Below are 25,764 nucleotides of genomic sequence, written 5' to 3'. Positions count from 1 at the left end.
TACCCATCCATTCCCTGAGGGAGTCGAAGTCTGCTTTCCTGAAGTCCAGGGTCCATATCCTGCTGCTTACCTTCCTTCCCTGTGTCAGGATCCTGAACTCAACCAACTCATGGTCACTGCCTCCCAGATTCCCATCCACTTTTGCTTCCCCTACTAATTCTTCCCGGTTTGTGAGCAGCAGGTCAAGAAAAGCTCCCCCCCAGTTGGCTCCTCTAGCACTTGCACCAGGAAATTGTCCCCTACGCTTTCCAAAAACTTCCTGGATTGTCTATGCACCGCTGTATTGCTCTCCCAGCAGATATCAGGAAAATTAAAGTCACCCATGAGAACCAGGGCGTGCGATCTAGTAGCTTCTGCAAGCTGCCGGAAGAAAGCCTCATCCACCTCATCCCCCTGGTCCGGTGGTCTATAGCAGACTCCCACCACTACATCACTCTTGTTGCTAACACTTCTAAACTTAATCCAGAGACACTCAGGTTTTTCTGCAGTTTTGTACCGGAGCTCTGAGCAGTCATACTGCTCCCTTACATACAGTGCTACTCCCCCACCTTTTCTGCCCTGCCTGTCCTTCCTGAACAGTTTATAACCATCCATGACAGTACTCCAGTCATGTGAGTTATCCCACCAAGTCTCTGTTATTCCAATCATGTCATAATTCCTTGACATCACCAGGACCTCCAGTTCTCCCTGCTTGTTTCCAAGGCTTTGTGCATTCGTATATAAGCACTTGAGATAACCTGCTGATCGCCCCTCATTCTCAGTATGAGGCAGGAGCCCTCCCCTCACAGACATTCCTGCCTGCGTTTCCTCCCAGTATCCCGCTTTCCCACTTACCTCAGGGATTTGGTCTCCTTCCCCCGGTGAACCTAGTTTAAAGCCCTCCTCACTAGGTTAGCCAGCCTGCTCGCAAAGATGCTCTTCCCTCTCTTCGTAAGGTGGAGCCCGTCTCTGCCCAGCACTCCTCCTTCATTGAACACCATCCCATGGTCAAAGAATCCAAAGCCTTCTCTCCGACACCACCTGCGTAGCCATTCGTTGACTTTCACGATTCGACGGTCCCTACCCAGGCCTTTTCCTTCCACGGGGAGGATGGACGAGAACACCACTTGCGCCTCAAACTCCTTTATCCTTCTTCCCAGAGCCACGTACTCCGCAGTGATCCGCTCAAGGTCATTCTTGGCAGTATCATTGGTGCCCACATGGAGAAGCAGGAAGGGGTAGCGATCCGAGGGCTTGATGAGTCTCGGCAGTCTCTCCGTCACATCGCGAATCTTAGCCCCCGGCAAGCAGCAGACTTCTCGGTTTTCCCGGTCAGGAAAATACATACTGCTCTGACCCACACACCCCCACTCCACCCTGCCACTCCATGCCACTGATAAGCTTGGAGGGGTTTTGGGGAGGGTGGCTGTGAGGAGAGCATGTATCAGCTGGATGTAAGTAGGGGCAGGAGAATCCTAATTGTAGTTTGATTTCTAATAGATCCCAAATTGACAGATTAATGGATCACTTACCCGTGTGAGCTAGTGCTGCCATAAAACTTACCTTTTAACAACGAAAACATGTAGCAGTCCTTGTGGCACCCTAAAGACTAACAAATTTATTTTGGCAAAAGCTTTCGTGGGGTATAACCCACTTCATCAGATGCATGGAGTGGAAATACAGTAGGCAGGTATAAATATAAAGCACATGAAAAGATGGGAGTTGCCTTACCAAGTGGGTGAAGACACATTTCAGATTTGGGGACGATTTATACCTTCAAGTCAGTGGCACTGCTATGGGTACCCGCATGGCCCCACAATATGCCAACATTTTTATAGCTGGCTTAGAACAACGCTTCCTCAACTCTCGTCCCCTAGCGCCCCTACTCTACTTGCGCTACATTGGTGACATCATCATCTGGACCAAGGGGAAGGAGGCCCTTGAGGAATTCCACCAGGATTTCAAAAATTTCCACCCCACCATCAACCTCAGCCTGGACCAATCCACACAAGAGATCCACTATCTGGACACTACAGTGCAAATAAGAGATGGTCACATAAACACCACCCTATACCGGAAACCTACCAACCACTATACTTACCTACATGCCTCCAGCTTTCATCCAGACCACATCACACAATCCATTGTCTAGAGCCAAGCCCTAAAATACAACCGCATTTGCTCCAATCCCTCAGACAGAGGCGAACACCTACAGGATCTCTATCAAGCATCTTAAAACTACAATACCCACCTGGGGAACTGAAGAAACAGATTGACAGAGCCAGAAGGGTACCCAGAAGCCACCTACTACAGGACAGGCCCTACAAAGAAAGTAACAGAACGCCACTAGCCATCACCTACAGCCCCCAACTAAAACCTCTCCAGCGCATCATCAAGGATCTGAAGGACAATCCCTCATTCTCACAGACCTTGGGAGACAGGCCAGTCCTCACTTACAGACAGCCCCCCAACCTGAAGCAAATACTCACCCACAACTACGCATCATACAACAAAAACACTAACCCAGGAACCAATCCCTGTAACAGACCCCATTGCCAACTCTGTCCGCATATCTATTCAAGGGACATAACCACATGGACATAGGACATAACCACATCAGCCACACCATCAGAGGCTCGTTCACCTGCACACCTACCAATGTGATATATGCCATCATGTGCCAGCAATGCCTTTCTGCCATGTACATTGGCCATTCTCTAAGCAAAAGAATAAATGGCACAAATCAGACATCAAGAATTGTAACATTCAAAAACCAGTAGGAGAGCACTTCAATCTCCCTGGACACTCAATAGCAGACTTAAAAGTGGCCATTCTTCAACAAAAAAACTTCAAAAACAGACTTCAGCTAGAAACTGTAGAACTGGAATTAATTTGTAAACTTGACACCATCAAATTAGGCCTGAATAAAGACTGGGAGTGGCTGGGTCACTACAAAAAGTAATTTCCCCTCTGTTGATACTCACCCTTTCTTGTCAACTGTTGGGAATAGGTCACATCCACCTTGATTGAATTAGCCTCGTTAGCACTGACCCCCCCCCCAATTGGTAAGGCAACTCCCATCTTTTCATGTGCTTTATATTTATACCTGCCTACTGTATTTTCACTCCATGCATCTGATGAAGTGGGTTATACCCCACAAAAGCTTATACCCAAATAAATGTGTTAGTCTTTAAGGTGCCACAAGGACTCCTAGTTGTTTTTGCTGATACAGACTAACATCGCTACCCCTCTGAAACCTTTTAACAAATGTTTTTAGAGCAATCACATGCTACTCTAGTGTATTATTTCCTGGTTTCAGGATGACTCATATACTCTTTCTTGTAATTTAAGCCACAAGAGGTTTAGGGGCCTTTCCATTTCTTTTCAAAGCTCTGAGTAACCTGTTTCTTTTGTCTATGACCTAATTTCCCCAAATACATGCAGCCCATCGGGGTTGGAGTGTGTCTCGGCCATTCCCGGGCTGTATGCCCCACACTGAAATCGTTTCTTTTCTTTAATTACTATTATTAATAAGACTCCATATTGTAATTCAAACTCCATTTTAAAATGCTCACTCCATTTTGTAAACCCTGCTGTAACCTTCATTTTGCAAAACCCTACGGTAACCTTATTAGTTTAGTTCAGATGTGTGAATGAGGTATGCATGGATGATGGAATCAACCTCCAGCCCCAGCCTGTCCTGATAAAGTTAAGTGCAAACACCAATGGCTGAAGATGCAGACAACAGCCCTGACAAAATAAGAAGAGTCCATCCTAAAAGAAAAGAACAAAGGTGCAACTGAAGGAAGATCAAAGCCAAGTCTGAGGCTGAAAGTCACATCTGCAATTGACAGGTGATCAATCACACCAAACCCAGAGACAGCATGATACAGCAAGACCTATAGACTATTGATTCAAACTAAAAGCCTATAAAAAAGGCTGGGTGAGATGAAAGACTTTGGGTGATGTTCTGCTGCCAACATCGAGGGGCATCAGGGTGTGCCTGAAAGAGACCCAGCCCTTCCTTGTGCCCAGCTTTCCTGGCCAGTTAGCCGCCACAAGCAAAGAACCCAAGCTGCGAAATCAAGCCACAGACTCAAGCTACATTCAGGACTGGTAACTATAGAGCAGCTGCAGAACATTTGGGGTGTGCATGTGTGTGTATATAGGTATTAACTATTGGCTATTGTTATCATCATAAATTGTTATCATAATAAACGTGGCATCTTTGCCTTGTCCCCTGAAATGATGCTGTGTAGTTTTGTCTGCATAACATCTTTCTCTCTTCATCATCATTATAATTTACTTGTATTAACATAGCACCTAGGAGCCCTAGTTGTGGACCAGAACCTCATTGTGCTAGGCGCTGAACAGACACAGAACAAGACAGTCCCTGCCCCAAAGAGATACAATCTAAATATGAGACAAGAGATAACAGATGGCTACAGACAGACCAGGGCAGTATAAGCAGATAATGAAACAATACTAGTGTGCATCATAGATAGGGGTCCCTCCACTGGCTCCTCCTTCTCTGTCACATCAAACATAGCTGCTTATCTTCACTTTCAAGGTCCTTTATGGTGAATCCTCACCTTTATCTATCATCTCTCATTCACTATCAAGCTGCTGATGTTCACCTCTGATTGGACCATGATCCCAGCCTCCACTGCCCACTTGCCACGTTTTCAAACAAGCACTTCTGTGCTTTCTCCCATACCACTCCCTTATGCCTGGGCAGTGCTCCCCATAAACATCTGCAAAAGTCACTCATTATCCTCCTTCAAATCCCTCTGCAAAACTCTCCTTCACCATTGTCAAGGTTCCTTCCCCACTCTGAACTCTAGGGTACAGATGTGGGGACCTGCATGAAAACCCCCTAAGCTTATTTTTACCAGCTTAGGTTAAAACTTCCCCAAGGTACAAACTATTTTACCTTTTGCCCTTGGACTTTATTGCTGCCACCACCAGGCATCTAACAAATATATAACAGGGAAAGAGCCTGCTTGGAAACGGCTTTCCCCCCCAAATCCTCCCAAACCCTACACCCCCTTTCCTGGGGAAGGCTTGATAAAAATCCTCACCAATTTGCATAGGTGAACACAGACCCAAACCCTTGGATCTTAAGAACAATGAAAAAGCAATCAGGTTCTTAAAAGAAGAATTTTAACTGAAGAAAAAGTAAAAGAATCACCGCTGTAAAATCAGGATGGTAAATACCCTACAGGGTAATCAGATTCAAAACATAGAGAATCCCTCTAGGCAAAACCATAAGTTACAAAAAGACACAAAAATAGGACTATACATTCCATTCAGCACAGTTTATTTTATCAGCCATTTAAACAAAACAGAATCTAACGCATACCTAACTAGATTACTTACTAAGTTCTAAGACTCCATTCCTTTTCTGTTCCTGGCAAAAATAATACACAGACAGAGAGAACCTTTGTTTCTCCCCCCTCCAGCTTTGAAAGTATCTTGTCTCCTCATTGGTCATTTTGGTCAGGTGCCAGCAAGGTTATCCTAGCTTCTTAACCCTTTACAGGTGAAAGGGTTTTTCCTCTGGCCAGGAGGGATTTTAAAGGTGTTTACCCTTCCCTTTATATTTATGACAGCCATGATCCCTATAACAAACCTGACTATGGTTAGGCTACTAACGCGCTGAGACCACTGCCAGTCATGCTGACCAGTATTGTCTCATTGTTTCCTTGTCTATCTGTTTCCCTCTGTTGTCTCTTGTCTTATACTTAGATTACAAGCCCCTTAGGGTGCCCCAAGGTCCGATTATGGTCCCTGAATATGCAATTTTGATATTCTTTTGCTTAGAAGTTATAAGGTAATGATACAACGAAATAGCTCACACTTCAATCATGTATTCTTGCATTAAAATCTAGCAAAGGCCTGATTTTAGGCCAAGTTACCATCAATGGAATTGTGAGATGCTTTAAATGGTTTGATTATCTTTTTCCTGCATCCTGATTTAACAGACCTTTCTAGTGTAAACTTTCTGCCAGGTGGAACCGGCAGCAACCAGGGCTGGGTTCAATATCTAGGGGTTCCTTTTCAATAATACAACAGAGAACCCGCATGAGCCCCCACCCAGGAACCTGGGACAATTACACACCGCCTCCTGGGCGCCTCTGAGAGGCAATATTTCCCCACTCACAAGCACAGAGTCTGAGTATAGAAAAAAAACTTTTTATGAAAGGAGGGAAATCACCGGACATTAATTAGGAAAAATGCCACAATCGGGATTCATAATCATAAAACGGTGAGCAGGACACCCACCCCAGAGGGCATGGGGCACTGCCTTCTGCCTCACATTTCTGAGTTCTACAACCAAAAGTTCCTTTACTGTGCCCCTCTGTGCTCCCTCACCACACCCCACTCACAGTGGTTGTCCTTGGTCAGTAAGGTTGCAGGGGTCAGAGGTGCATCTGTGTGAGTTCACTCCCACCCAGGGAAGAAGACATCTTGCTTGCTAGCTGCCCCACCAGCTGTTCATTCCTCTCTGGCCCTGCCAGCCTCCTGCTCACTAGCTACCTGCTCGCCACTTCTAACTGCCTCTCTGCAGGTCAGTCTTTTGAGATTTTACCCAACTCTTAGTGATTCTTAGGTTTAAGTAGGGGACCCAGAAGCAAGCTAGGAAGAAACACTGTCCTACCACAAGTGAGTTTAGCTTTATCAAATATTTAAAATAACAACAGACTTCTAATGGAGCCCATTTGGCTCTATTTTTGAACAATGGGGAGGAACAGATTAAACCAGACCAAGGGCCCTTAGAGAGAGTCCCCAATTCTCTTACTTTCACAGGGGTCTGGCGTTCAAGCCTCTCCTCTCTCCTCTCACAGTCACCAACACCCTTCTTGAGCCAGCACCCACTCTCCCTTGCACTAACATATGGGAAATCCACAGTAACTCAACTGAATTCATGGGAGTTACTCTAGATTTATGCCAGTGTAAGTAGGATCAGGACCTGGTCCCCTGGGTGTTAAAATAACAAAAGTGTAACACTGTGGTTCAGAAGATCAAGTGAGCATTGTGAGGCATTCAAATCAGACTAGAAAGAAGGAATTTAATTACCTTGTTTAAAGTTGTAGATTGTTAGTTGTGACTGGCTTGAGCTCTTCTTGCAGACTGTCTGAGAAAAGAAAGCATAAATAAATGGAAAAGGAAGTGATGTAATATCTGCAGCCTTTACCATTCTACAGGAAGTAGCTACTATACTAAAAAGAAAAGGAGGACTTGTGGCACCTTAGAGACTAACCAATTTATTAGAGCATAAGCTTTCGTGAGCTACAGCTCACTTCCTCATCTGAGGAAGTGAGCTGTAGCTCACGAAAGCTTATGCTCTAATAAATTGGTTAGTCTCTAAGGTGCCACAAGTCCTCCTTTTCTTTTTGCGAATACAGACTAACACGGCTGTTACTCTGAAACCTGCTACTATACTAAGAACAGGTTTCAGAGTAACAACCGTGTTAATTTAGGCTTAAATAGAGACTGGGAGTGGCTACGTCATTATGCAGGGTAGCCTGTTTCCTCTTGTTTTTTCCTACCCCCCCCCCCGATGTTCTGGTTTAACTTGGATTTTAACTTGAAGAGTGGTCAGTTTGGATGAGCTATTACCAGCAGGAGAGTGAGTTTGTGTGTGTATGGGGGTGGGGGGGATGTGAGAAAACCTGGATTTGTGCAGGAAATAGCCCAACTTGATTGTCATGCACATTGTGTAAAGAGTTGTCACTTTGGATGGGCTATCACCAGCAGGAGAGTGAATTTGTGTGGGGGGGTGGAGGGTGAGAAAACCTGGATTTGTGCTGGAAATGGCCCACCTGATGATCACTTTAGATAAGCTATTACCAGCAGGACAGTGGGGTGGGAGAAGGTATTGGTTCATATTCTCTCTGTATATATAAAGTCTGCTGCAGTTTCCACGATATGCATCTGATGAAGTGAGCTGTAGCTCACGAAAGCTTATGCTCTAATAAATTGGTTAGTCTCTAAGGTGCCACAAGTACTCCTTTTCTTTATACTAAGAACGTGATTTGGAGTAGTGACACCTACGTACTGTTGTACTAATTGGGCTTACATCTTTACTCTAATTCTGAGCTCAATTTTGAGGAAGTTCAAAACATATCACAATAACCTATTGTCATAAATATAAAGGGAAGGGTAAACCCCTTTAAAATCCCTCCTGGCCAGAGGAAAAATCCTCTCACCTGTAAAGGGTTAAGTGGGGTGCAAGGGTTGGGAGGATTTTGGGGGGAAAGACATGTCCAAACTACGTTACCCAGTTAAAGTTTGGTGGTGGCAGTGGATCCAGGGGCAAAGGATAAAATTAATTTGTACCTTGGGGAAGTTTTAACCTAAGCTGGTGAAAGTAAGTTTAGGAGGTTTTCATGCAGGTCCCCACATCTGTACCCTAGAGTTCAGAGTGGGGAAGGAACCTTGACACCTATGATAATAGATGTTACTTGGAAAAGGTACAAAAGGGAGACAGACTGCATTAATCCAAACAAAAAGGCCTCCTGATGTAACTCAGGGACTGTGTTAAGATCATGCCTGGTAAACCAGAACAGTGTGGGACTGGAAATTAATTAATCAAACTTGGTGTGTTGGCTATTAGACTTAATTGGTGAACAAAATAGTGAGGAGACAGGCTATTCCACCCATCACTCCCCTTTTGGGGTTCCCAGAAAGAGACTGTGGGGGGAAATTAGCAAATACAATAATTGCTGACTGAAAGAAAGGGAAAGAGTTAGCTTCACCATCCTGGCAGCCACCGGACCAACGTCTCCTAAGACCCTGGGATCCACCATGACATCACTGGTCCTTCGTAGCCCTGATCCTCAGAGATGTCCTGCCCCAACCAGGCCAAGAGCGGGACCCAGATGACGTCACCACCTCCGCTGGTGCCGAATGAATCACGACCACCACCTACGATGTGAAACGTTGTCCCACCCCACGTGTCCTTTTCCTTCCCCACCTTATTACTTCTCTCTCCTATCCATCTCCCTTTTCTGTCTGTCCAATAGGACTGCACATTTTGCAACATTGTTATAAGCCTGTGACCAAAAAAGCAATTCCCTGAACAGCCTGATCCTGGTACAAGTTTACAGGTACCAGAGTGGCTGATAGAACCGTGTGCTGGGCCTCTGTTTCTCCACCAGTGAGGCTGCGCTGCAAGTGAGAGTCAGCAGGAGAGAAAGAAGCTGAGCTGTCGCTCACGAAAGCTTATGCTCAAATAAATTGGTTAGTCTCTAAGGTGCCACAAGTACTCCTTTTCTTATTTCTACCTTTGCTGTTCTTTCCTCCCCTCCCCACATTTTGTGTGTGTTTATCTTGTATTTGTTTGGTCTTCTAGGAAACAGCATCAGACTTTAACAACTGCTCCAGCCCAGCCCAACTACAGGGCCGGCTCCAGGCACCAGCTAAGGAAGCACGTGCCTGGGGCGGCATTTCGGCCAATCTTGGGGCTGCGCTTCTGCGGCTCGCCAGCCACCATTTTTTTTTTTTTTTTTTTTTTTGCTTTGGCAGTCTGGGCGGTGGGGTTTTTTTTTGCTTGGGGTGGCAAAAAAGCTCAAGCCAGCCCTGCCCAACTAACCTTTCTTTTCCCCCAAAAGGCCAGTTATTGCCATCTCTAATACCATCTAAGAGACTGTCAAATTTGGGGGAAAAAGAGGGGATGGACTTTTTAAAAAAACTCTCTGTGGCTAAAGGGAAAGAGAACAAGGGCTGTTGTTTAAATGAAAGCCTAACTTACCACTTTACTTTTCAAAGGCTTTCACTGTTTTTCCTTCTTTTTCTGTGTCTTTCATAAAAGCTTAAAAAGGATTTTCAATGGTGTGTTTGCCATGGTACTGAGCAGGCTGAGATCACTGTGTAGCAAACCCCAAACCTTGTTTAGCACTGGACAGTGACAGGGTCACATTAACACCTTTGACTCTCTGGACCATGTATTCCAACTGAATTCATACAACAGCATACTATATGCACTGAATGGAGACATTTATGTGTCTAGAACATGCCACTTGCAAAAGTGCTGATGGGAGAAGTGAGCTGCCTAACTGCTCAGTGAACCAGTGTGAGGGCAGCAGGGGGAGGCCCGGCTGTTGCCATGACCTGTGTCTGTCTCAAACAACTGTCTTAGTTCGGTTTCAGAGTAGCAGCTATGTTAGTCTGTATTCGCAAAAAGAAAAGGAGTACTAGTGGCACCTTGTTAGTCTCTAAGGTGCCACAAGTCCTCCTTTTCTTTTTGTCTTAGTTAGGACGGTCTATAAACATTGAAACTGTGCATACCCCTGTTGCAACAATTCAAAGCAACAAAAGTTGGCCCGGGGGCGTTAATTGTTCAACAGATTTAGGCTCAGAGGGTGTGATTTTTTTTTTTTAATGGATGAATTTCAGTGTATAGTGTTTGAATTTCAGTGGATAAGAAGCACACAGGATCTTTTTCAGGGGTAAAGGCAATACACCACGTTTATTGAAGATACAACAATTAACAAATGCATTCAATTACACACACACACACACACACACACTGTCCCGCCAGTCGATGTTATAGTTACCAGTCCAGAGTCTGGATCAATCTGGTGGCCAGCTAGGTTGATCATGGGTAGGTAGGAGCACGGTTCCATAGGTCACGACATGATGCTCTGGGGAAGTCTTGGCAGGATGAAGCCAAAGTTTCATGGCAAGGCACCCTGTTTATATAATGATTTTTTTTATTAGGACCAACGAGTTTTGCACCATTATGCTGTAATTAATTGTTGTTTGACAAGTGCTTGTTTTTTTTAAATTGGTTTTTTATTTTTTATTTTGTTTTTTTATTACTTTTTTTAGGAAATCACCCCATGCTGGTTTTTATTATGGCTATTTTGTTCTCATTGATAGGTGCCTGTTTTATTTTTAGAGTTGTTAATTTGCCCTCCTTTGACATTTTAATAGGGGCATGTTGCAACCTTCTTGCACCCTTGTGTTTGTTTTGGGGGTTCTTTTTAGAACAATTGGTCAGGTGATGGCCTTAACACTTATTTGTTAACACACACATTTCTTATTTACACACAAAGCAGAATTGATTTACACAAAACATTTGAACAGAAACATTAAATTGCAATGCAAGAGAAAAATAACCATTGCATTCTTTTACTTATTTTAAAATGCTAAACCTACAACGAAGTGGTGACCCTAAAAGAATCTCTATCAAGTGTTCTTAAAACTACAATACCCACTGGGGAAGTGACGAAATAGATTGACAGAGCCAGAAGGGTACCCAGAAGTCACCTACTACAGGACAGGCCCAACAAAGAAAGTAACAGAACGCCACTGACCATCACCTACAGCCCCCAGCTAAAACCTTTCCAGCCCATCATCAAGGATCTACAACCTATCCTGAAGGACGATCCCTCACTCTCACAGACCTTGGGAGACAGGCCAGTGCTCACTTACAGACAGCCCCTGAACCTGAAGTAAATACTCACCAGCAAATACACACCACACAACAGAAACACTAACCCAGGAACCAATCCCTGTAACAAACCCCATTGCCAACTCTGTCCACATATCTATTCAAGGGACACCATCATAGGACCCAACCACCTCAGCCACACCATCAAGGCCTCGTTCACCTGCATATCTACCAATGTGATATACGCCAACTTGTGCCAGCAATGTTCCTCTGCCATGACTGGCCAAACCGGTCAGTCTCTACATAAAAGAATGGCACAAATCATACATCAAGAATTGTAACATTCAAAAACCAGTAGGAGAACACTTCAGCCTCCCTGGTCACTCAATAACAGACTTAAAAGTCACCATTATTCAACAAAAAACTTCAGAAACAGACTTCAACAAGAAACTGCAGAACTGGAATTAATTTGCAAACTTGACACCATCAAATTAGGCCTGAAAAAAGACTGGGAGTGGCTGGGTCACTACAAAAAATGACTTTCCCTCCGTTGATACTCACCCCTTCTTGTCAACTGTTGGGAATAGGTCACATCCACCTTGATTGAATTAGCCTCGTTAGCACTGACCCCCCCATCCCCCTTGGTAAGGCAACTCCCATCTTTTCATGTGCTGTATATTTATACCTGCTTACTGTATTTTCCACTCCATGCATCTGATGAAGTGGGTGTTAGCCCACAAAAGCTTAAGCCCAAATAAATTTGTTAGTCTCTAAGGTGCCAAAAGGACTCCTCGTTGTTTTTTCTAAAAGGTCTGTTTCTGTCTTGAATTCAGCACAGACACAGATTCTGGCTGATGCGTTTTTACCAATGGCCCATTAGGCCATTCTTTTCTGCTTTTAGAAAGGATGATTGGCAGGATATGGTCAAATCATACACCAATACATTTAATGCATGCTACATTATTATTTTTTATTTTAAATTATACAAAATACAAATATAAAATCCTACTACTACATGTCCCCCTTTTGACCCCTCAAGAACAATTCTCGAGTGGGTCATATTTTATACAACTTTTTCATAGCAATATATTGAGAGGCCATTTGAGCTTGTGGTTGTCATGTAATAATTTTTTTTTTTTTGTTCAACAGCACATACAACAGATTCCTAGCAAACAAACACAGGACAATATTAACACAACTAGCAATGGGTGGAACATGATAGACAATATGCCCTTAGAAGTAGGAGACCAGCCTGTAAAAACGTCAAACCAATGATAGGCTGTCAGTCTTTTTTTAGACCTAGCAATTTTTAGCATGGCTTTATTTGCATGCAATATTTGAATGCCACGCTTCCCTTTATCCCTCTGTGTCTGTTGTAAAAACTGAGTCACCTTTGTTTTTTTATAACAAGTGATTAGTTAGATTGTATCAATCCAGGTCAAGGGTAACAGAGAAATTAACCGGGGTGGCGGTTATAGTGCTCTGTGCTGCTTTTATTTTTGGTAAATAGTCCGTGTGATTGCTAGTATACAATACACTGGCATTACCGCTACATTCATTCACTGCGGGTTGGCTGATATTTGCATTTTTCCAAAATACTGTTTCCCATGATGTAACACATACACATTGTTCGTTGTACAAAACATGTCACATTTTCTAATTCGTCCAATACACATGTTCTCAGTGAGGTGTCCCTGCTACATGGTTCTGTGGTGACAGGTAAGGACAAGCATACCCATTTCTGAGGGCTCCACTCCATACACCCTTAGGTATCCAATAATTTCTCCTCTTTTCTAGGTCACTGACCCATAACCTGGGGTAGACAAAACGATCCTGTTGTCAGTTTTGGGAGTGGGCTCACTTTTTATATTTTTGTCTCCACAGACGGTTGGTGAGCAATTTTAACAATAATTTCACCTAATAACTAATTAGGTTTAACCACACTGGCAACATATTGCATTAATTCATATTTGTAGGTGTTAAACAATGACCTTTTCCATTGTTTTAAAAGATGAGTTAATACCCTAACATTCCCAGATATTACCCAGAACATTTCGGGTTTAAGTGATGCTAAACTAAGAATATGCATTTTAGTACATCCTATGGCCAAGGCAGTTTTATTTCCTAAATTTATTTGTTGTTTATACAGCAGCTAGGAGGTGGTGGTTAGCCACCGCTACATACTTCATGCTGCTTTTAGGTTTTTTAGACTTATTTGTACCAAGTTCACAGTAGTATTTGCCTGCTTGTGAATGAGACTATTTTGCAGTTGTGACAAGGAACTTAACTTACCTTCAGGTCTACAGTATTCATAATTTCTGCTCCAAAACCAATTCCTCCTAATACAGTGTCTACTACACTTCGTTTTGCTTGGCCATTGGAGTATTGATGTGTTTTTATTTAGGCCGTTACAATAGGAAGGGAGTAGGGTGAACATTTGGGTTCTAATTTAGAAACCTTCAACTGAGTTTAATTCATACCAATTTTTATTTTTACCAGTAGTGGATTTAATAAGACTTTTACTGGATTACTTTGAGTTACAAACAATTTTGGTTTCTTTATTTTAATTGGGGTACCTTTTTTGAATGCATAGTCTTTGGTCCAGGTTTTGATGCCTGTGTCCGGGTGTAGTAGTAGGATTTTATGTTTGTATTTTCTATATTTAAAATGAAGAATAAAAAATAATAATGTAGCATGTATTAAATGTATTGATGTATGATTTGACTATATCCTGCCAGCCACCGTTTCTGAAAGCAGAAATTGGTAAAAATGCTTCAGCCAGAATTTGTATCTGAGCTGATTTCAAGGCAGTAACAGACCTTTTAGGGCCACTTTGTTGTAGGTTTAGCATTTTAAAATAAATAAAAGAATGCAATGATTGTTTTTCTCTTGCATTGCAATTTGATGTACCTGTTCAAATGTTCTGTGTAAATCAGTTCTGTTTTGTGTGTGAATGAGGAATGTGTGTGTTAGAAGATAAGTGTGAAGGCCATCACCAAACCAGATGTTCTAGGGAGGAACCAAAAACAGATGCAAAGGCATCAGGAGGTTTCAACACACCCCTATTGAAATGTCAGAGGAGGCCAGATGAATGACTCCAAAGATGAGACAGGCACCTATCAATGGGGACAAGATAGCTGTGATCAAAACCAGCATGGGATAACTCCTTGAGAGACTTGATGAAAGAACAAGATAAAGGATGAGTAAAACAATTTAAGAAAACAAGCACTCGTCAAACAACAATTGATTACAGCACGCTGGTGCAAAACTCATTGTTTCCCAGTGAAGGAAAATCACTATATAAACAGTGTGCCTTGCCATGAAACTTTGGGTTTGTCCTGCCAAGATTTCCCCGGAGCATCGTGTCACGACCGACAGAATCCGGCTCTTACCTACCTGTGCTCAACCTAGCTGGCCACTAGATTGATCCAGACTCTGGACTGGTACTATAACATCGACTGGCGGGACAGTGTGTGTGTGTGATTGAATGTCTATGCTAATTGTTGTATCTTCAATAAACGCGGCTGTAATACATGAAGTGGTGGGAGTAGCTCCCTTTGATGGACACCCAGCCAGCCCGTTAGCTGTAAAATCCCTCTTGGTCTGTTCTCTACTTGCTTTACCTATAAAGGATTAACAAGCCCACAGGTAAAAGAAAAGGAGTGGGCATCTGACCAAAAGAGCCACTGGGAATGTATAACTTTTTAAAATTGGGAAGAAACTTTCCCTTTGTCTGTTGTTCTCTGGGCTGCAGGGAAACGGAGCAGTAATGCTGTAAGCAGCTTTAAGCCAGGTATGATTATAGATTATCAATTCATACCTCGAACCTACTTATCTGGAGCCTCAGATATGTAAGTAAAATTAGGGAATATCTAAAAAGATGCGATTAGGGTTATTTCTTTTATTTCTTATTGGCTTGTGGACTCTGTGCTAACCCCAGATGCTTTTGTTGGCTTGTAACCTTGAAGCTGAACCCCCATTGTCAGAATCTATTATTTCAGGGGTGCCATATTTACATACTTAGATACTATGAAAGAACTTTTTGGCCACCACCCTGGTGCTGTTATTTTTAGTGGGAAATGCTTTCACCCATCCCAGATATCCCCATCCCAGAGCCTCAGATATGTAAGTAAAATTAGGGAATATCTAAAAAGATGCGATTAGGGTTATTTCTTTTATTTCTTATTGGCTTGTGGACTCTGTGCTAACCCCAGATGCTTTTGTTGGCTTGTAACCTTGAAGCTGAACCCCCATTGTCAGAATCTATTATTTCAGGGGTGCCATATTTACATATTTACATACTTAGATACTATGAAAGAACTTTTTGGCCACCACCCTGGTGCTGTTATTTTTAGTGGGAAATGCTTTCACCCATCCCAAAAAGGAATCAATTATCACCAATAAGTACTGGAACCCTTCCTTACTCCTTGGCAATTTATTAATAAAATCAATCTGAGCCCTGTGCCCCAGCCCAAGCCTCCGTTGGTGCATCCTGGGTTGCTAATGCGGAGGACGAGCCTTGTCCTGAGCGCTCCACACACAATTCCGCACCCATGTTTTAACATCATCCTCCATACACTCCCATTCTGCTGCTTGCTTTCGCCTTCTTGAAGTCCCTTTCACTCCTTCATGTATAAACTGACGGGCTACATTAAGTAACTCCTGGTTTTTTAATTTTTTTTAAAACTCGGTTAGGGCAGTCTGTAGTGCCATTTGTTGACTCAGATGTGTCAGCACAGATATTCCTTTTTTGACCTTTGGTTACGACTGCTGTCATGCTGTTGGGCTATTGTAGCTACCCGATTGTTCCAGCTGGCCTCCATACCCTTCCTTTACCGCGTGCCTTTACATGTCGCACCTTTAACTGTTTAGGGTTCCTTGTTACCCACCAGTAAATTCATTTCCATTTCTTTGAATATGCAAAAAGAAAAGGAGTACTTGTGGCACCTTAGAGACTAACCAATTTAGTTAATACAGTTTAGTTAATAAATTGGTTAGTCTCTAAGGTGCCACAAGTACTTCTTTTCTTTTTGCGAATACAGACTAACACGGCTGCTACTCTGAAACCTTTGAATATGCAATATCCTTTCCATTTGCCACTTTTCACCCGTTCCTATATCAATCATGTATTCAAAACTGTATCCCCTTAACACAAAAGTCACTGTCAGCATAAATATACCCGGGCCGTGGGGAATTTTAATATTGCCTTAAAACCTGATAAGTTGCGTGGAGCTCGGCATTCTGAGCCTATCCATGGTCTACACATCTCTGAACGACTTCCTCTTCTAAGTTAAAAGCAGCGTATTTTACATATCTTATTCCTTTTACTACCATTGTACTCCCGTCAGTAAACCAGACATGCTTTTCTTGACCCACGGAATTTAATTCTTCCAGTGGGGGTGCCTCTACCAAGGCAATTCTTTGCTCCAGAGTAACCTCTGGACATTTTTGTCGGTTCCCTTTTTTAATTAGTGTATGTGTTAGCATGTCTGGCTTGGACACAATTTCTGCGGTTACCCCTCTGTTAACTAAAATAAGCGTCCATTGAGCCATTCGGGTGTTTGAGACTTTACCTCCCAACAATCTTTCTGACAAAATGTACTTGAGAGGAGTGTGGGTACTTTGGATAGTAATAGGGGCTGTTCTTGTGAGTGGCTCGAAAGATTGTACTGCCCAGACAGCTGCTAGACACTCACTTTCACAGGATCAAAATTTATTTTTGCTCCTTGTAATTTTTTGGATTCATATGCTACGAGCACTAGCTTTTCCTTTTCATTATTTTGTAATAGTGTGGCAGCCAAGACCATGTTATGAGCCATCAAACGAATAACAAAAGGCTGTGAGTCATCAGGGAAACACAGGGCTGGGGCTGTGAGAGCCTTCTGTTTTAGTAGGGTAAAGCCGAGTTCTGTTCTTTACCCCATTTCCATTTTGTCTTTTTTTTTTTTTTTTTTTAGCAGTTTTTACAATGGGTGAGTTATTTCAGCATATTTATAAATGTGTGGTCTAAGAAAATTGAATCCTCCTAGCAGCACTCTTAAAGAGTAGGTGTCGGCAGGGGCCAGCATTTCTACTAGTCCCCTTACCTTCCTTTGATCTACCTGTCTTCCTTTTTGTTCAACGACTATGCTCAGGTATGTAACCTGAAGTAGCACCAACTGAGCCTTGTCTAAGGCTACTTTGAACCCCGTTTCCTGAATTAGTGCCCAAACTTTTTTTGTTAGTGTTTGAGTTTGTGCCTCAGTTTCCCCAAATATCAAAATGTCATCTACATATGAAAACACAAAAGGCCTTTCTTGTGGACTCAACTGGTCTAGCATATCTGCAACATGCTGCTGGGCAATAGCCAGGCTGTTGTGATATCCCTGGGGCAACTGACAAATGGTCCACTGTTGCTCCTTTACTGTAAATGCAAACCGATTTTGTGAGTCCAGATGTACGGTATGGCAAAGAAACAGTTCGCCAAATCAATAACTGAGAAATATTTCGATGTGGCTTGCTCTTTTTGTATGACCTATGTCATATCAGCCACAATAGGAATGGTGCCCTTATTGATTCTTTTACAATTAATTGTTAAACGCCAGGATTGGCCATTTGCCTTTAGCACTAGCCACACAGGGGAGTTAAAGGGTGAATTCGTTTTTTGAATGACCCCTTGTTGTTTTAATTCCTGGATGGTTTGTACCAATTGGGCCTTTGCCTCTCTCGGGTAAGAGTATTGTTTTTGGGGAGGCACAAATTCCGCAACAATCTTAACGCAAGCATTAATTTTACTGCAATTTGGGTTTTTTTGAGTCCATATTGAGGGGAATTTTAAGCTTCACTTTTCAGCTTGTTGAGCCATAAGTGCGGCTACTGGTCTATCTCCCCCTTTTGTTAATATAACATTCTGCCCGATTTTTCCTGAATGGGGAGGAGGAATTTCTAACTTTCAAAGAGTACCTCTAGGCATATTAATTACCACATTGGTTGTTCAAAAACAATCAGATCCCAGAATAATTTCATTAACCATAGCAGGAGTCTGGATCAAATCCCCTAATGTCTCAAACCCTTGTACCAAAAAGGGGACTTGGGTCCATTCCCACCCGAAACTAGGTTTTCCTTGAAAGGATTTTAAAGCTACCTGATTTTTGTTTTTTGGGGTGTTTTTTTTTTTTGCTTTTGGCGTTGTTTTGATTAAGGATACAGCGGCTTCTGTATCTATTAAAGCTAATGTAGGGGTATATCCACGCTGCTGAACGTACACACATGGCTGTCCCCCAGAATCCCAGGAGACTTTGCCTCTGAACCTTCACCTCTGTGCCCCTACTGGTGGTGGGGGTTCCTCATTCAGCGGACCCCTCTATTTTTGCCCCGGAAAAGGGAGTGTGTCCAGAAAGCATTGCATCAAGGAAGAAGAGGGTGGTGCACTAGGAATTATGCTAGCCACCTCTTTTGGTGGCTTTTGCAACCTTATGGCTTCCCTGACTAGTTCTAGTGTGGGGGCCCCATTCCACTGTTGTTGGTTTGCCCCGTGCTGCATTAGTGTTCGCCAGACTATCCTGCGAACCTGATTTTCCATGTGCCTATCTCCCTCCTTGGATTGCTGAGAGGAGGCTATCTGATATTGCTGGAGGTCTGGGTATAACCAATTTCCTTGTCACCCCCCACCCAACCTCCCCCGGTTTCCCCATCCACAAGAGCGGCCTCTAGTATATCCTCCTCTGGATCCCGCGACTCCCTTTGTGCTGCTCTTATTGGTGTATGTACCTGCTGGTTCTAATGCAGCTACATAGGCAGCTTTGTTTGTTTTTTTTAGTGGGCTAGGGTCCAGAATGGGTAGTTATTTGTTGGCCCAAGTTGCTTAGTTCCCCTTGGGTAGCTGGGCGACCCTCTTGCCAAATTCCAAGTCCCCCTTTTAGCAGTGACACTCCGCCTACTAATAGCTGAAATCACTGAGAGCTGTGTTAAGTGGGGGGCATCTTGATGAGTGGCCAGCACGGTGGGTGGTGGTGAGGTGTAGCAAGCAGCCAGCAGGGCAACTGGCAGAGAGGGCCAGAGCAGTGTCCTGCAGAGAGGTGTGGCAATTAGCTGTTGGGGTGATGAGCGAGTGCCCAAGCAGCGGAGCGTGTAAGGTGCCTTCTTACCTCCCTTCCCACACAGGGTGGGAGGTGAACTCTGCAGATGAACCTCTGAACTCTGGGTCTGCACTGGCCAAGGACAGCAACTGTGATGGGGTACAGAGAAGGGATGGGCACATTAAAGGAACTTTTGGGTTGCTGGACTTAAGAACCTGAGGGGAAAAGGACACTGTCCAACTGACTTGGGGGTGGGTCTTTTGCTCACGGTTTATGTTTATGAACCCTAGTTGTGGTGTTTTCCCAAATTAATGCTGAGCTACTTCCCTCCTTTTATTAAAAGTTTTTGCTACATTCAGACTCTGTGCTTCCGAGAGGGGAAGTATTGCCTCTTAGAGATGCCCAGGGGGTGATGTGTAATTGTCCCAGGTCACTGGGTGGGGGCTCGAGACGGTTTTGTGTTGTCTTGTTGAAAAGGAACCCCTGGATAGTGAACCTGGCCCTTGTTGCTGCTGGCTCCACCTTGCAGAAGGGTTACACATGCATGGGATTTATGCCCAGATATGTCCTTGGTTTCCCACTTACCTGCCAAGTGACTGATTTCCCCATTCCCTCAGCGTAACGATGCTGCCTTTGGTAGGACACAACTGAGAGTATCAATTCAGGACAAATCACTTAGAGCAGGGCAGTCACAGCCCCAGGCTGGTGGTTCTCCACTTCTAAGGCACACCAAACCAGCCAAACAGAGGACTTCTGTCTCACCCCACTGGCTAACCATAAGTCATATAAGCAATTCCCTCAGACACTCCAATTTCCCAGTATCACCACCAGTGCCACTTGTTATGGGGACGAATGGTTATGAAAACCAATACCCCAGGAAAAGAAAAAAGGTTCTCCCAATCCCAAAAGACCAAGCCCGAGACCCAGGTCAATATACAAATCAGATCTTACCCAGAAATCACGCTGTTGCCAGTCCTTTAGAATCTAAAATCTAAAGGTTTATTCATAAAAAGAAAGAAATATAGATGAGAGCTAAAACTGGTTAAATAGAATCAATTACTTACAGTAATGGCAAAGTTCTTGGTTCAGGCTTGCAGCAGTGATGGAATAAATTGCAGGTTCAAATCAAGTCTCTGGAGTACATCCACAGCTGGGATGGGTCATCAGTCCTTTGTTCAGAGCTTCAGTGTGTAGCAAAGTTCCTCCAGAGGTTTGCAGCAGGACTGAAGACAAAATGGAGGAGTTGCTGCTGCCTTTTATAGTGCTTTTGCCATGTGGCTTGTGCTGTCTTTGTTCCAGCCACAAGCCATCCAGCACATGGCCTGGAAAAACCTCAGAGCTCTGTCCATAGGCATGTCCCTGCAAGCCTTGCTGAGTCCCAAGGTGTATCTGCCTTCTCTCAGTGGGTCAGTTGTATAGTTTAACGGGCGATCAAGCAGGCTAGGCAGAGCTGATGCCACATTGTCTGGGGTGTCACCCAGAAGCATAGCACAAGTTTGAAATACAGATGTATAGAGCCAATACTTATAACTTTAAATACAAAAATGATACATGCATACAGAGAGCATAATCATAACCAGCAAATCATAGCCTTTTCACAGACATCACACATGACCACCTTTGTACAATATTTGTTGCAAATATAATATTGTCTTGCAACAATGATCAATTCTGTCATAGTTTATGTCAATAACGTCACATGCAGTAACATGTCCACGTGGGGCCCACACTGGGGGAGGACAGTTTGAGCAGGAACAGGTCTCCAGACCCCAGATCTTCCTCCCCGTTTTAGAATCATAGAATATCAGGGTTGGAAGGGACCCCAGAAGGTCATCTAGTCCAACCCCCTGCTCAAAGCAGGACCAATTCCCAGTTAAATCATCCCAGCCAGGGCTTTGTCAAGCCTGACCTTAAAAACCTCTAAGGAAAGAGATTCTACCACCTCCCTAGGTAACGCATTCCAGTGTTTCACCACCCTCCTAGTGAAAAAGTTTTTCCTAATATCCAATCTAAACCTCCTCCACTGCAACTTGAGACCATTACTCCTCGTTCTGTCATCTGCTACCATTGAGAACAGTCTAGAGCCATCCTCTTTGGAACCCCCTTTCAGGTAGTTGAAAGCAACTATCAAATCCCCCCTCATTCTTCTCTTCTGCAGGCTAAACAATCCCAGCTCCCTCAGCCTCTCCTCATAACTCATGTGTTCCAGTCCCCTAATCATTTTTGTTGCCCTTCGCTGGACTCTCTCCAATTTATCCACATCCTTCTTGTAGTGTGGGGCCCAAAACTGGACACAGTACTCCAGATGAGGCCTCACCAATGTCGAATAGAGGGGGACGATCACGTCCCTCGATCTGCTCACTATGCCCCTACTTATACATCCCAAAATGCCATTGGCCTTCTTGGCAACAAGGGCACACTGCTGACTCATATCCAGCTTCTCGTCCACTGTCACCCCTAGGTCCTTTTCCGCAGAACTGCTGCCTAGCCATTCGGTCCCTAGTCTGTAGCTGTGCATTGGGTTCTTCCGTCCTAAGTGCAGGACCCTGCACTTATCCTTATTGAACCTCATCAGATTTCTTTTGGTTTTCTACTGTTTCTAAGCCAGGCAGAATTTCGCTGTGCTCGCAGCCCTGGGAACGGCCTGGAACAGAATCACCCCCACCTCCACAGCCTCAAGTTCACAGTCATCAGCCAGACCCCCCCCCAGTCAGGAGATTGATCAAAGGCTTATGTTGGGGGTTTTGCTCTGTCTGGTGATGTTTGCTCTCCCTGCCCATCCCCAGTGTGTGGGTGAAACTCGCTCCTGCCAGCGTTCCCACATGCACCAAGCCAGGTGCCTCTGGCCCAGCTGCAGGGGCTCTCACGCCTGCCTGAGGCTCACAGCCTCCAATGTCTCCCCAGCCCCAACGCTCTCATTCACTGTGTGCCTTCCCCACATCATGGCTCACAGGACAGGAGGGAGAGCAGGAAGCAGACTGAGCCATTGTTGTGCGGGAGGGGGAGCAGACTGACCCACCAGACAGGAGGGGAAGCAGGGGCAGACAGACCCATTTCTCACATATGGGAAGGGTAGCAGGGAGCAGACTGACCCATGGCTCCCAGAAGAGGAGGGGGAGCAGGAAGCAGATGGATCCATTGTTCACAGGAGGGGAGGGGATGGAGCCCCTTGAGCTGCAGGGCTCTTCAGCTTCTTCCTCCTCCCCTCCCCCACCCAGCCCTCCTGCGAGAATGGCGTCAGCTGCTCCCTGACACCCCCTTACCCAGACGCTCCTCTCAGCTGTGGAGGGGCAGTTCTGCCTGCGGCAGTCGATTGGCTGCTCTTCCCCAGCAAGCGGGGCACTGGGGTAGGCAGCCAATCAGAGGGGCTTTCACATTAGGGAGTGGGAGCTGTCTCCTGGGTAGCTGGCCGAGAGCTGGCGGCTCCATCTTCTGGGCCGGGGCAGCCCTGGATGGGCTGGTGGCCATGCAGGGCAGGGCCAGGATGGGATTTCTGCTCCTGCCATGCTGACATGAGGCAAATCCTGCCTGAGCCCTCACTGAGCTGGCTGCAGGGGTGCAGAGCATAGGCTGGGGGTGGGTGCAGGGTGTTCGGTGCGGGGCTCTTGGCAGGGTCCAGGGACACATGGCAGAGGCACTGGGTACCTCCAGCCAATGTCCCATGGTGATAGGCTCACCCTCCCAGAGCCCCCTCACCAATACAGCACTTCTGCCTCCTCGAGTCCTCAGGCTGGTGTGGGGAGCTGGCCTGCAGACCAGGTCAACTATAGCCTATGCCCTACACAATCCCAGCCATCAACAGGATGTCTTCTGGCCTCCTCTTCAAAGACACCATGACCAGGGAACCAGTTAAATGTCTCCTACCCCTGCTGGGGTCTTCCTTCAAACCCTGATGTGTCTCGTTGTAGTCCCCTTACTTCCGGCTCTTACCAGCTCACTCCTCCCTGGAGAGATCCAGCGCCTCCTCTTCCCCAGGGCTTCTCTTGCTGCCTGCCCTGAACTCTCTATGCATCACCTCCTGGCTCAGCCAAACACACCCCTCCAGGTGCAGTAGGGAAGGTGCATGGACCCTCAGGTGCGCCCAAATTCCTCCACTAGCCACAGTTAACCCCTTCCTAGTCTGTGGTGATTACACACTCTGGCACACCTCTGTTGCTATGGAACAATTTCCACCAGCTGAGGACCTAGCCGAACTCAATGAACCAAAACAATCATCTCACACGGGGAGCCAAGATCAGCTTGTTCAGCTCTTTGTTCACTTAACTCGACACTTTGACTTTACTGACTGGGGACGTTGACCATGTTTTAAACAACTCCTCGGCTGAGCAAACCTTTTGGCCAAGGAGGAGTGGGGGTTCATGAGTTAATTTACAGAGGTGAAAAGAGATTTTTTAAATCTAATCCTCACATTCTCTTAGCTGGCCCAGCGATCTCAGTTATTAGTGACCCCAAAGGATTTTAGGACTGACAGGTATTTTCAGTAGATAGTTGCCATTTCTTGGCAAACCAAGGAATACAAAGGAAAGCTGGGTTTTCCAAAGGGCTCAGATATACAGACCAAGCCTCAAAAGGAAAAGGAGTACTTGTGGCATCTTAGAGACTAACCAATTTATTTGAGTATTATTTGCGAATACAGACTAACACGGCTGCTACTCTGAGACCAAGCCTCCGTTGAGGTAATTTGCAGATTGACCTACAGGGGGCAGCTGTGCTCCACACCACCCACAATCACTGGCTACTAGCACCTCACTGCCTCTTTCACTTCGCCTGCTCCCGAATCTGAATTAAACAGTAGCAGGCTCTGAACTCACCCCTTTCACAACGGGAAGCAGCCACTAGACTATCGCACCCTTGCTTACTAGCTGTGTGGATTTAAAGGGAAGGGTTGGGCACAAGAGAGCCCCCAAATTGTTTTATTAATAATACAATGGAAGCCTATTGCAAACCCAGGGCAGAGTAATACAAATGGGAATAGAAAAACTCGAACGCTTGGTCTGGTTCTAAATGTCCCATGATCCTGATCATGTGTACAAAATCTCCCAGCAATCCAACGGAATGTACATTGCCCACCATTGCCCAGCAGACCAGGAGACAAACGAGAATGTTGTGATTGGCACTGTTCACAAGCATTTATTATCATCACAAGTTGCTGGGCCTGATGCTGCGTCACCGGGTGAAATGCTCAGGCCTGTGATGTGCAGGGCTAGAGCTAGATGGTCCCTTCTGGCCTTAACTCCAGGAATTATTTGGGAAGTCTAGAGAGTTTGGCCGCGCTGCACAAGATGCCCACGGGGTGTAATCCTGACCCCAGTGAACTCAGTGGCAAAACTTCCACTGAAGGCAGCTGAACCAGGTTTTCCCCCAGGACCATGCCCCAAAGAATTTAAAATCTAATGGATGCACTTCTCCAGTATTTTCTCAGTCTTTCCGTTACATGAGGTTACAATGTGGGTGTTGTGTGGGCTGGATTTGTGGATGTGTGCATGTGTATACACAGATGTCTACAGTGTATGTGTGTATATGCCTAGGTGATCTGTGCATGTTCACAAAGTTATCTGCAGTGTTTGTATATGCTTGGGTCAGAGGGCCCCAAACTGTCGGGCGCCCCCCCCCCCATGGGGGGTGTGGAGGAATGTCCGGGGGGGGGTACATGGTGGGGCCAGGGCCAGCTCCCATGGGAGCGGGAGGGAGTGCCACCCAGCCCCCAGCTGCATTCCTGGCCCTGTGCCTGGCCCTATCCCCAGCCTCGGTGCATCTCCGCTCCCAGCCCCGTGCCAACCTCCAGCCTCGGCCGCTGGCAGCAGCTCCATTCCTGGCCCAGGCCGAGATTGGGGGCAAAGCTGGGAGCTGAGCCGCACCTGGCCATGGGCCCAGCTGCCAGCCCCCACCACAGCCCGACTGCGGTTTCGCTCCTGCCCCCAGCCTCAGCCTCTGCCCTTGGCATCACTCCCAGACCCACCCCCAGCTGCAGTCCCAGCCTTGGTCCCCTTGCCCCCATCCGCATCCTTCTCCCCAGAGCCATGGCCCCACTTCCAGCACTGGTGGGGGGTGTGGAGGGGGGTAAGGGTGGGTGCAACCCTCTGAAGTTTGGGGACTGCTGGCCTAGGTGATACAAGGTGCATATATATGAATGTGTGGATAAGTACAGCATGCTCACGTGGCTATGCAATGTGTATGTATCAGCCCTCAGCAGAGGGCACTGCTGAAGCACTGTGTGTTGTATGTGTGGAGAAATGTGTGTGTGAGCGCGCAGTAGCTGTGTGTGGGTGCAGGGCTGGTGCGGGGTGTGTACAGAATGCGTGTGCATGCAGCGGTCGGTGTGCTGTG

General features: G+C 45.4%; 1 protein-coding gene across 2 annotated transcripts in view; it reads right to left on the bottom strand.

Annotated features, from left to right (window-relative positions):
- LOC140917905 (uncharacterized) overlaps nt 1-7,148 on the bottom strand; it is a 31,591-nt gene extending 24,443 nt beyond the window's left edge. For both annotated transcript variants that reach the window (XM_073361428.1, XM_073361429.1), the window contains exon 1: nt 7,060-7,148. The gene's annotated coding sequence lies outside the window, so the exon portion shown is untranslated. The remainder of the gene's footprint in view (nt 1-7,059) is intronic.
- Between the last annotated feature and the right edge of the window lie 18,616 nt (nt 7,149-25,764).

This window comes from Lepidochelys kempii, chromosome 10, assembly GCF_965140265.1.
Source record: "Lepidochelys kempii isolate rLepKem1 chromosome 10, rLepKem1.hap2, whole genome shotgun sequence".
Classification (NCBI taxonomy): domain Eukaryota; kingdom Metazoa; phylum Chordata; order Testudines; family Cheloniidae; genus Lepidochelys; species Lepidochelys kempii.
Note: the sequence above shows the minus strand (reverse complement) of the source record. Positions and strands in the feature narration are given on the sequence as shown.